The following is a 7,998-nucleotide window of genomic DNA, read 5'->3' on the forward strand; positions in this document are numbered from 1 at the left end:
TGAGCAGATAATAAAAGGCATTCTATTTAAAAGGGAAATATGTACAAAAATGGAATCATGAATTAAAAGGGAAATATGTATGGATAAGAATATAACACGCACCTTTGTCCGGCTTAACAAATGTCTCAGAAGGTTTTTCAGGCGCCCCTGTTCACAACCCTGTTTCTGGTCCTTTGTCTATTTCTGTCGGGCCTTGTCAATTGAAAGCACCGTTGATTTTGACGACCGGTTGTAATGAAAACCTGCTTGGTTTAGACTTGTTAAAACGCCTGTATGCGACATTGTACTGCTCTCCGTCAGGAGTACAGCTTACGTTAGGTAAGAGAATCATCTCCCCGATGTACTTGTCAATGGATGCACTCCCACTGGAGCTGCGTTCTCTCCCTGATACTCTTTGGGCGACTGGTCCTAATGATGTAGGTCTTTTGGAAATTCCTCCTTATGTAGTAACCTTGAAAGCAAATGTCAAATTCCCACGAATACCACAATATAAGATCTCTAACGAAGGCGAACGTGAGCTCTTATTGATAGTGCAAGATTTGATCCAAAAAGATGTAATAGAGGAAACTAGAGGAAATGTCTGTAACAGCCCTGTACTGCCAATTCTAAAACGCACTGATCCTTCAAAACCTCCAGTCTATAGATTTGTAATTGACCTTAGAGAGGTTAACAAAATTGTGATTCCACAGTTTCCTGTGGTTCCAGACATTACTGCATTGTTAACGTTGATTCCTGCAACAGCCACATGGTTTTCCGTGATCGACTTGAAGAATGCCTTTTTCAGCATTCCAATAGCCGAAGAAAGCAGAGACATTTTCGGCTTCTCTCTAGGAGGCCGAAGCTTCAGGTTTAAACGTGCCCACAAGGCTATTGTGAAAGCCCATCCATTTACAGTCAGGCATTAAAAAGTCAGTTAGATTCTTTTGTACTTCCTCCTGGTTCTGCTTTGGTGCAATATGTAGATGATCTTCTAGTGGCTGCCGATGACAAGGAAACTTGCAAAGCAGCTACAATTTCCCTACTGCATCATTTGTCTGATTTAAATCACAAGGTGTCACCTTCCAAAATGCAATATTGTTGTCAAGAAGTGACCTACCTAGGTCATCTCTTGTCAAAGGAGGGAAGAAGGTTGACCCCAGAGAGAATAAAAGCAATTACACAGATGAATGTTCCTAACACACAGAGAGAAGTGTGTGCGTTTTTAGGTATTACCTCATACTGTAGGCAATGGATCCCAAATTTTTCACTTTTGGCAAAACCATTGGTGGCCCTGACTGGAAAAGGTGTTCCGAGTCCGGTGCCATGGTCTGCCGAATGTCAGCAGAGCTTTTCTGAGTTACGAAATGCACTGTGTTCAGCTCCGCTGTTGGGAACACCTGACTACAGTAAGCCATTTACACTCTATGTTCACGAGAGAGAAGGTTGTGCATTGAGTGTTCTGACGCAACAATTTGGTGATAAACATCGCCCCTGTGCGTATTTGTCATCAACATTAGATCCGGTAGCCAGAGCATTGCCAAGTTGCTTGAGAGCTACAGCAGCAGCTGCAGTGTCCATTCGACAATCTGCTGGTTTGGTCATGAACAACATGCTAGTGGTCATGGTTCCACATGCCGTGGATACACTCATGAACCGAACAAAGACACAGCATCTCACCAGTGCTAGATTATCAGGCTATGAGCTGACACTGCTAGCAAGTCATATTCAGATTAAAAGATGCAATGTATTGAATCCAGCAACACTGTTGCCGACTAATCAGGAGTCGAGTGATTCTGAACCACATGACTGTTGTTTTAGAACTGAGGAGGAGACAAAAGGACGGATTGATCTTAAAGACACTCCGTTATCAGACCCAGATGGCACGTTGTATGTCGACGGGTCTTGTTTTAAATTGGAGAATGGTGATGTAACAGCTGCCTACGCAGTAACGACTTTGAGTACGATTGTGGAGACTGCAAGAGTGAGTCAGAATTCTGCCCAAGCTGCAGAATTAATTGCATTGACTAGAGCGTGTGTTTTAGCTAAGGGAAAGAGAGTGAATGTGTTCACAGATAGTCAGTACGCGTTCGGTGTAGTGCATAGTTTTGGTCGATTGTGGAAGGAAAGAGATTTTATTACGTCCCATGGGACTAAGATCCAACATGGTCAGCTAGTCAATGACTTGTTGGAATCTCTAACCTTACCAATGGAAGTTGCGATTGTGAAGTGCAGTGCTCATCGAGCAATCACAGATGATGTTGGTCGTGGAAATGCTTTTGCTGATGAGACAGCTAAACAGATAGCTAGGAATACGATGAGTGGGATGTATGTGGCAACGTCTGCAAGGTGGGTTGCTGAATCGGGAATGTGTGAGGACACAGTGGAAAGTGTGAAAGCAATTCAGAATGAAGCGACTGAAGAGGAAAAACTTGCATGGAAAGAGAAAACGGGTAAATTGGACTCAAGTGGATGTTGGATCGATTTGTCGGAGCAGCAGCGTTGGATGTTGCCTGATGCGTATGTGCTTGCGGTGGTAACAATGGCGCACGGAGCAGCGCACATCAGTTCTAAAGGGATTTGTAAGATGTTGGCTCCAGTCTGGAAGAATGATGGAATTAGTAAATGTGCAGAAAGAGTGGTGAGAAACTGCATGATATGCCTGATGCATAATCCTGGCAAGGGAACCCCCACACCCACTGCTCATTTCGCTCCTCCTTCCTGCCCCTTCGAAGTGATTCAGTTGGATTTCATTCACATGGATCGATGTAACAACCTTAAATATGTCCTAGTGGTGGTCTGTGCTTTTTCAAGATGGATCGAAGCATATCCACTAAAAGATAATACTGCCTTGTCCACTGCCAAAATCCTCCTAAAAGAATACTTCCCCAGGTATGGCATGCCACGGATTGTATGGTCAGATAATGGGAGTGAATTCATAGGGAAAGTTATGCAGAGTGTGTGTACGGGCTTAGGGATAAGGCAGAAGTTTCACAGTGCGAATCACCCCCAGTCAACAGGTTTGGTTGAAGGGTACAATGGTACCCTCAAGCTGAAACTAGCCAAGATACAAGCCTCCACGGGTTTGTCTTGGCCAGACGCACTACCTTTGGCCCTGTTATCCACAAGAGCGACTGTGCATTCCCGAGTAGGGCTCAGCCCCTACGAGATTGTGTTCGGTCGCCCTGCTAATGTTTGGGGGGTACCAAGACCTAGGGAGTTTAAACAACTGGAATACCCAATGCTAATTGATTACCTTTTTGACTTGACTGCTAAATTGAGTCTCATTCACCAACAGGTTTTCGATGCATTACCAAAGCCTCCGGAAAGTCCAGGCCATCAGCTGAAACCCGGAGACTACATCGTTATCAGAAATTTTGGATGGACCAGGAACCTCCAACCCAAATTTGTGGGCCCGTTTCAAGTGCTGTTGGCGACAAGGACTGCTGTACGTGTGGCTGGACGGAAAAACTGGGTCCACGCGGCCCATACTAAGCGTGTACCCCTTCCACTTCCTTATGACAACTGGGTTAGGCAAGGAATTGGTGCCTCTGATACAGAACCTGTTCCTAGATATGTTCCTTTCAGTGATGCAGAACTGATAACTGATTCACCGAACTCTGACTCTCCTTCTGAAGCTGCTTCTCTGATCACTGACCAGAACACTGCATCAAACGAACATTTGTCCTCTGCGAACTTGAACATTGTTACTCCTGCTGAGAACAGACTTTTCCCGGATCAAACTACGCCAGGAAAACTGAGATACAACCTTCGTTCTCACTCTAAGGACAAATAAAGCAGGAAACTGCCTATTTTTTTTTTATATTTTGCTCTGATACATCGCCTCCAGCCAGGAAGCTTGCTGAAAATTTTGTATTTCCCTGTGCATTTCTGTTGTTCTTATTGCCTTGCCGTCTGGGTCGCCGTAGGGTCGTGGCTTTGTGCCTAGTTGAATCTGCGGGGGCCAGACACAAGGTCGGTCTTTCTGTTAGTTCTGGGAACTCCCAGGGCTGATAGAGGCATTTTCAACTACGTACATATCATCAGTGGTCGCAAGCGGTTGTAGAAGATGGAGCTTCCTGGGCTGCACCGAGAGAATGTAATTCATGTTCGCAGAAATAGATTATACAGAGTTCTACATAACAAGTGTTTTCTGATACAATGTGCAATTACGTTTTTGATTATTTTGATAATGTTGGTGGGTGGAATTGTCTTTAGTATCCATTTAATTTTTGCACCGATAACAACTACAGTACCTCCCTCTGATCCTGTTTCTCCTACTGTTGCTTCTTTTCATTCCTGTCATTCGTTCCCCGAACATGAGCAAGCTCGACGCTCAGAATTCATAAATAACACTTTTGTACAGCTCTTGCATCAACACCAACTGGTAGTTAACACAACAGACTGCTGGGTATGTGGTTTGATACCACACACTATGGATAAAGGCATTCCCTATCTGGTCTTGCCTTTTAGCTATAATGGATCATTTCGGGCCTTTCAGACTATACTTGTTTATGCCCTCGAGACCTATCCCCCGCGTCCTCCACGTTCCACCAAGTATAACTCCGCTAATAAAGCCTTGATCAAGGGAACCATTGACATGATTAAAGACGTCAATAACACCCCATCTTATCCTAAGGATGAGCTACGAGTATATCTGAGTTGGAATTCTACGGAGTATAGCATTAGTTTGGGTGAAAGCAAGCGTAAGAGCTCCACTCCAGTTTGGGTCGTACCACACCGAGGTCAAGTCTGTTTGCAAGGTAATGGGAGAAATCCAAGAGCTCGGCTAGGGAAGAGTGACTGTGTTGAAACTTACGTATATCCATCAAACTCTTCCCCTGCCTTCCTAACTGCTAAGGGTACCTACTTCATCTGTCGAGATAGGGCATATACATGGTTGCCTGCTGACTTTTCAGGTTCATGCTATATTGCTCGACTGTTGCCTCCGACATACACTGCCTCCCCAGATTATCACAAGACCAGAGTAGTAAGAGGTGTTTTCAGCAAAGAAGATACCGCTGTTCAGGAAGCCGGAGACTTTTTCAAAGGTTTCCTTCCGTTCTGGGGGCCTATGGCCAATAGTAGAAATCTACGTCAGCTAACACGGGTAGTTGAGTCTACTATTACAGAAACTGCTGGTGCCCTTAGTAATTTAACAGCTGAGCTCCAGGCGGATCGTCTCATGACGTTACAGAACCGTATGGTTCTTGATGTAATACTTGCAGATCGAGGTGGGGTATGCAGAATGATCCAATCGAGCTGCTGTGTTTATATTCCCAATAATGCTCCGACCGTATACGAAGCGATCTCTAAGCTACACAAGATTTCCGACTCTATTCATGTAGACAAGGGAAATTGGTCGTTAATGGAATGGTTTGGGACTCTACTATCAGCATGGAGATGGAAGGTTCTGATGGTCGTTGGTATTTTCTTAGTATTCCTATTCTCGTGCTGTCTTATTATCCAATGTGGTCCTGCTTTGTGTAGCCTCTGTGCTGCAACCTGTTTTAGAAAACCGCCTGTGTTTGGAGACAAGGTGCGAGAAAGGATAATGCTGCAACAACATATCACTGACCTAATGAACATCGAGATAGATTCTGACATAGACTGCGTAATTGCCTATGTAAGGGCAAAAGGAGGGTCTGAGGTTCCGTGACGATTCGAACCGTGTTTTCGACATCGTCGTAAACTCATAATTTTGGTACCAGTGAACCGTAAATGATCCATATAGTTCATCCTGATGTTTTCGCTATGCTACGAGCAAGAGCACTCTAGTTATGAACACATTTCCGATGCACCGATGGCATCCATTTTAGATCATGGCATCCATCTTGTATTCTTGCCCTCACATAGTCAATGGACACGCAGTGACCTCTGATCAACTCATTTCACTTAAGGACACGTAGGCTTTAGCCGGCGATTCACCTTGCTAGTGACACGTGCACCTTAGGACAGAAACGCTGTGGCCGCATGACTCTGCAAAAGTTGCCTCCTCTGCCTGAGGCCAGTCCTGCTATACTGGTTCTCGTGCTCGTTGGCCTGATCATGATTAGGCGGCTGAAGTTGGTAGCCTTGCCCATTTACGACCCACAAACATCTCTTATCCTTTTTTTCTATCTTCTGCACCTGGCTCTGCTCTTTTCCTTCTGGGCCTTTATTAGGGGGAGGTAACGAAATTTACGAGGAGGCGGTCCGGCTCTTGAATGAAAAGATGACATGGGATTATGATCGAACAGTGGGAACCTCTCATTCGTAATGTTTTGACATCAGAAATTTGTTGACGATTCCTGTTTAACGCCAAATATTTATTGTTGAGGACATAAAGTTTAAGAAACGTACTAGTATGTGGAGAATGTTGCCCCCAGCTAAAAAACTTGTATTTAAGGAGCAACCAACTTAGTGCAAATCGAACAGGCTCCTAGAATCTGCCCGTGTGTAGTTTCTGTGACTTCTGTGTCCCTGCAGTAATAAACCTTTGGTCTTTGACGCCACCATCGAGAAGCCCGTGTTTCTGTTTATTTGTGCACCGAGACAGGTAGAACTCAGGGGTCTTCGGGTGTTGTCCCTGACACCTCTGGACCTTAATAAAAGTCCAGAACTCCACCACAAGGGCTTCAAGGGTGCATTTTTGGCGAGAGAGCGGCCCCGGCAGGCAGCGGGCCGCTCCCCCAACACCGGGCACCATTTCCCGAGCCTAAGAGAGGCTCCAACGAGTGGGAGCATTTCCTTTGAGCCACGAGGTGCCCCGGTGGCATCAAGTTGATTTAGAGCCCAGCGAGGCTCTTGGCAGGCATTATCTCTTTGAGTACAGAGCCCTGAGAGGCTCCGACCCGGCCTCATTGTTCTCCGAGCCCCGAGTGGCTCTCCAGTTGTCTGGGGTCCCCCGAGAGGGCCCCCCCCTGCCCACATACGTGACGAGCCCCGAGAGGCTCAGGGGCACCCCTGTTCTTCGAGCCCAGAGAGGCTCTTGCCCCCACAGTCATTTTAAGAGCCCAGAGAGGCTCATCAGTGCCACAGTGGTGGTTCTTGAGCCCACGAGGCTCCAACGTTGCTCTAACTTTCCCTGCGCCAGTTGCCCAGCACTTTGTGGGCAACTGCCACGTTTAGGCCCTGACATTGGGACACAGGGACTGTCACAGGTGGTGACTTATCTGAGTTTTGCGCAACTGTGTTTTTGCTTACACCTCTGAATGTATTGCGATGCATCATGTGTTTTCCCTCCTTACACCTCTGAATGAATGTTATGCATTGCATCATGTGTTATGTTCTTACACCCCTACAGGTAGTGTGATATGTAGGTGGTTGTTTTCTCCCTAGTGCAGGTGGTGCTAGTGAGGTCCTGGTTACCAGTAATTACTGGTTGTGTGCTCTATTTTTATATTTTGTGCTACAGTAATTTACATTCTAAGTGCTATTTCTGAAAGTGTTACTTCTGATTCCTGACAGTGGTCCAGGTGGCCCTGTCTTGTAAATATCCCCTGTAAATTCTGCCCGTGCCCCTGGCACATTGTAAAGTGTGTGTTTTTATCTAATGTGTTTTGGTAATACAAAGGCTATTTTTATATATAACCTTGTGTGGAGTTTCCTTTGTGGTGGGCCTTGGGTGTTGTTGCTGGGGTGCGTGCGCAAATACTTAACTCACATCGCCTCCAAGTTTAGCCTTGCTGCTCGCGCTGAGGTTCCGTGACGATTTGAACCCGTGTTTTCAATATTGTCGGAAATACATAATATTGGTATCAGCGAACCGCAAATGATCCATTTAGCATATCCTGGTGTTTTCGCTACGCTACGAACAAGAGCACTCCTTTTATAAACACATTTCTGATCTACCCACGGCATCCATCTTAGATCATGGCCGCCATTTTGTGTTTCTTGCCCTCACATACGCAATAACCTCTGATCACTTCATTTCGATTAAGGACACGTAGCCTTAGCCGGAGATTCACCTCTGTCATGACACGTGCACCTTAAACCAGATCACGCTGTAGCTGCATGACTCGACAAAGGCTGCCTCCTCTG

This window comes from Lissotriton vulgaris, chromosome 8, assembly GCF_964263255.1.
Source record: "Lissotriton vulgaris chromosome 8, aLisVul1.2, whole genome shotgun sequence".
In the NCBI taxonomy this organism is placed as follows: Eukaryota; Metazoa; Chordata; class Amphibia; order Caudata; family Salamandridae; genus Lissotriton; species Lissotriton vulgaris.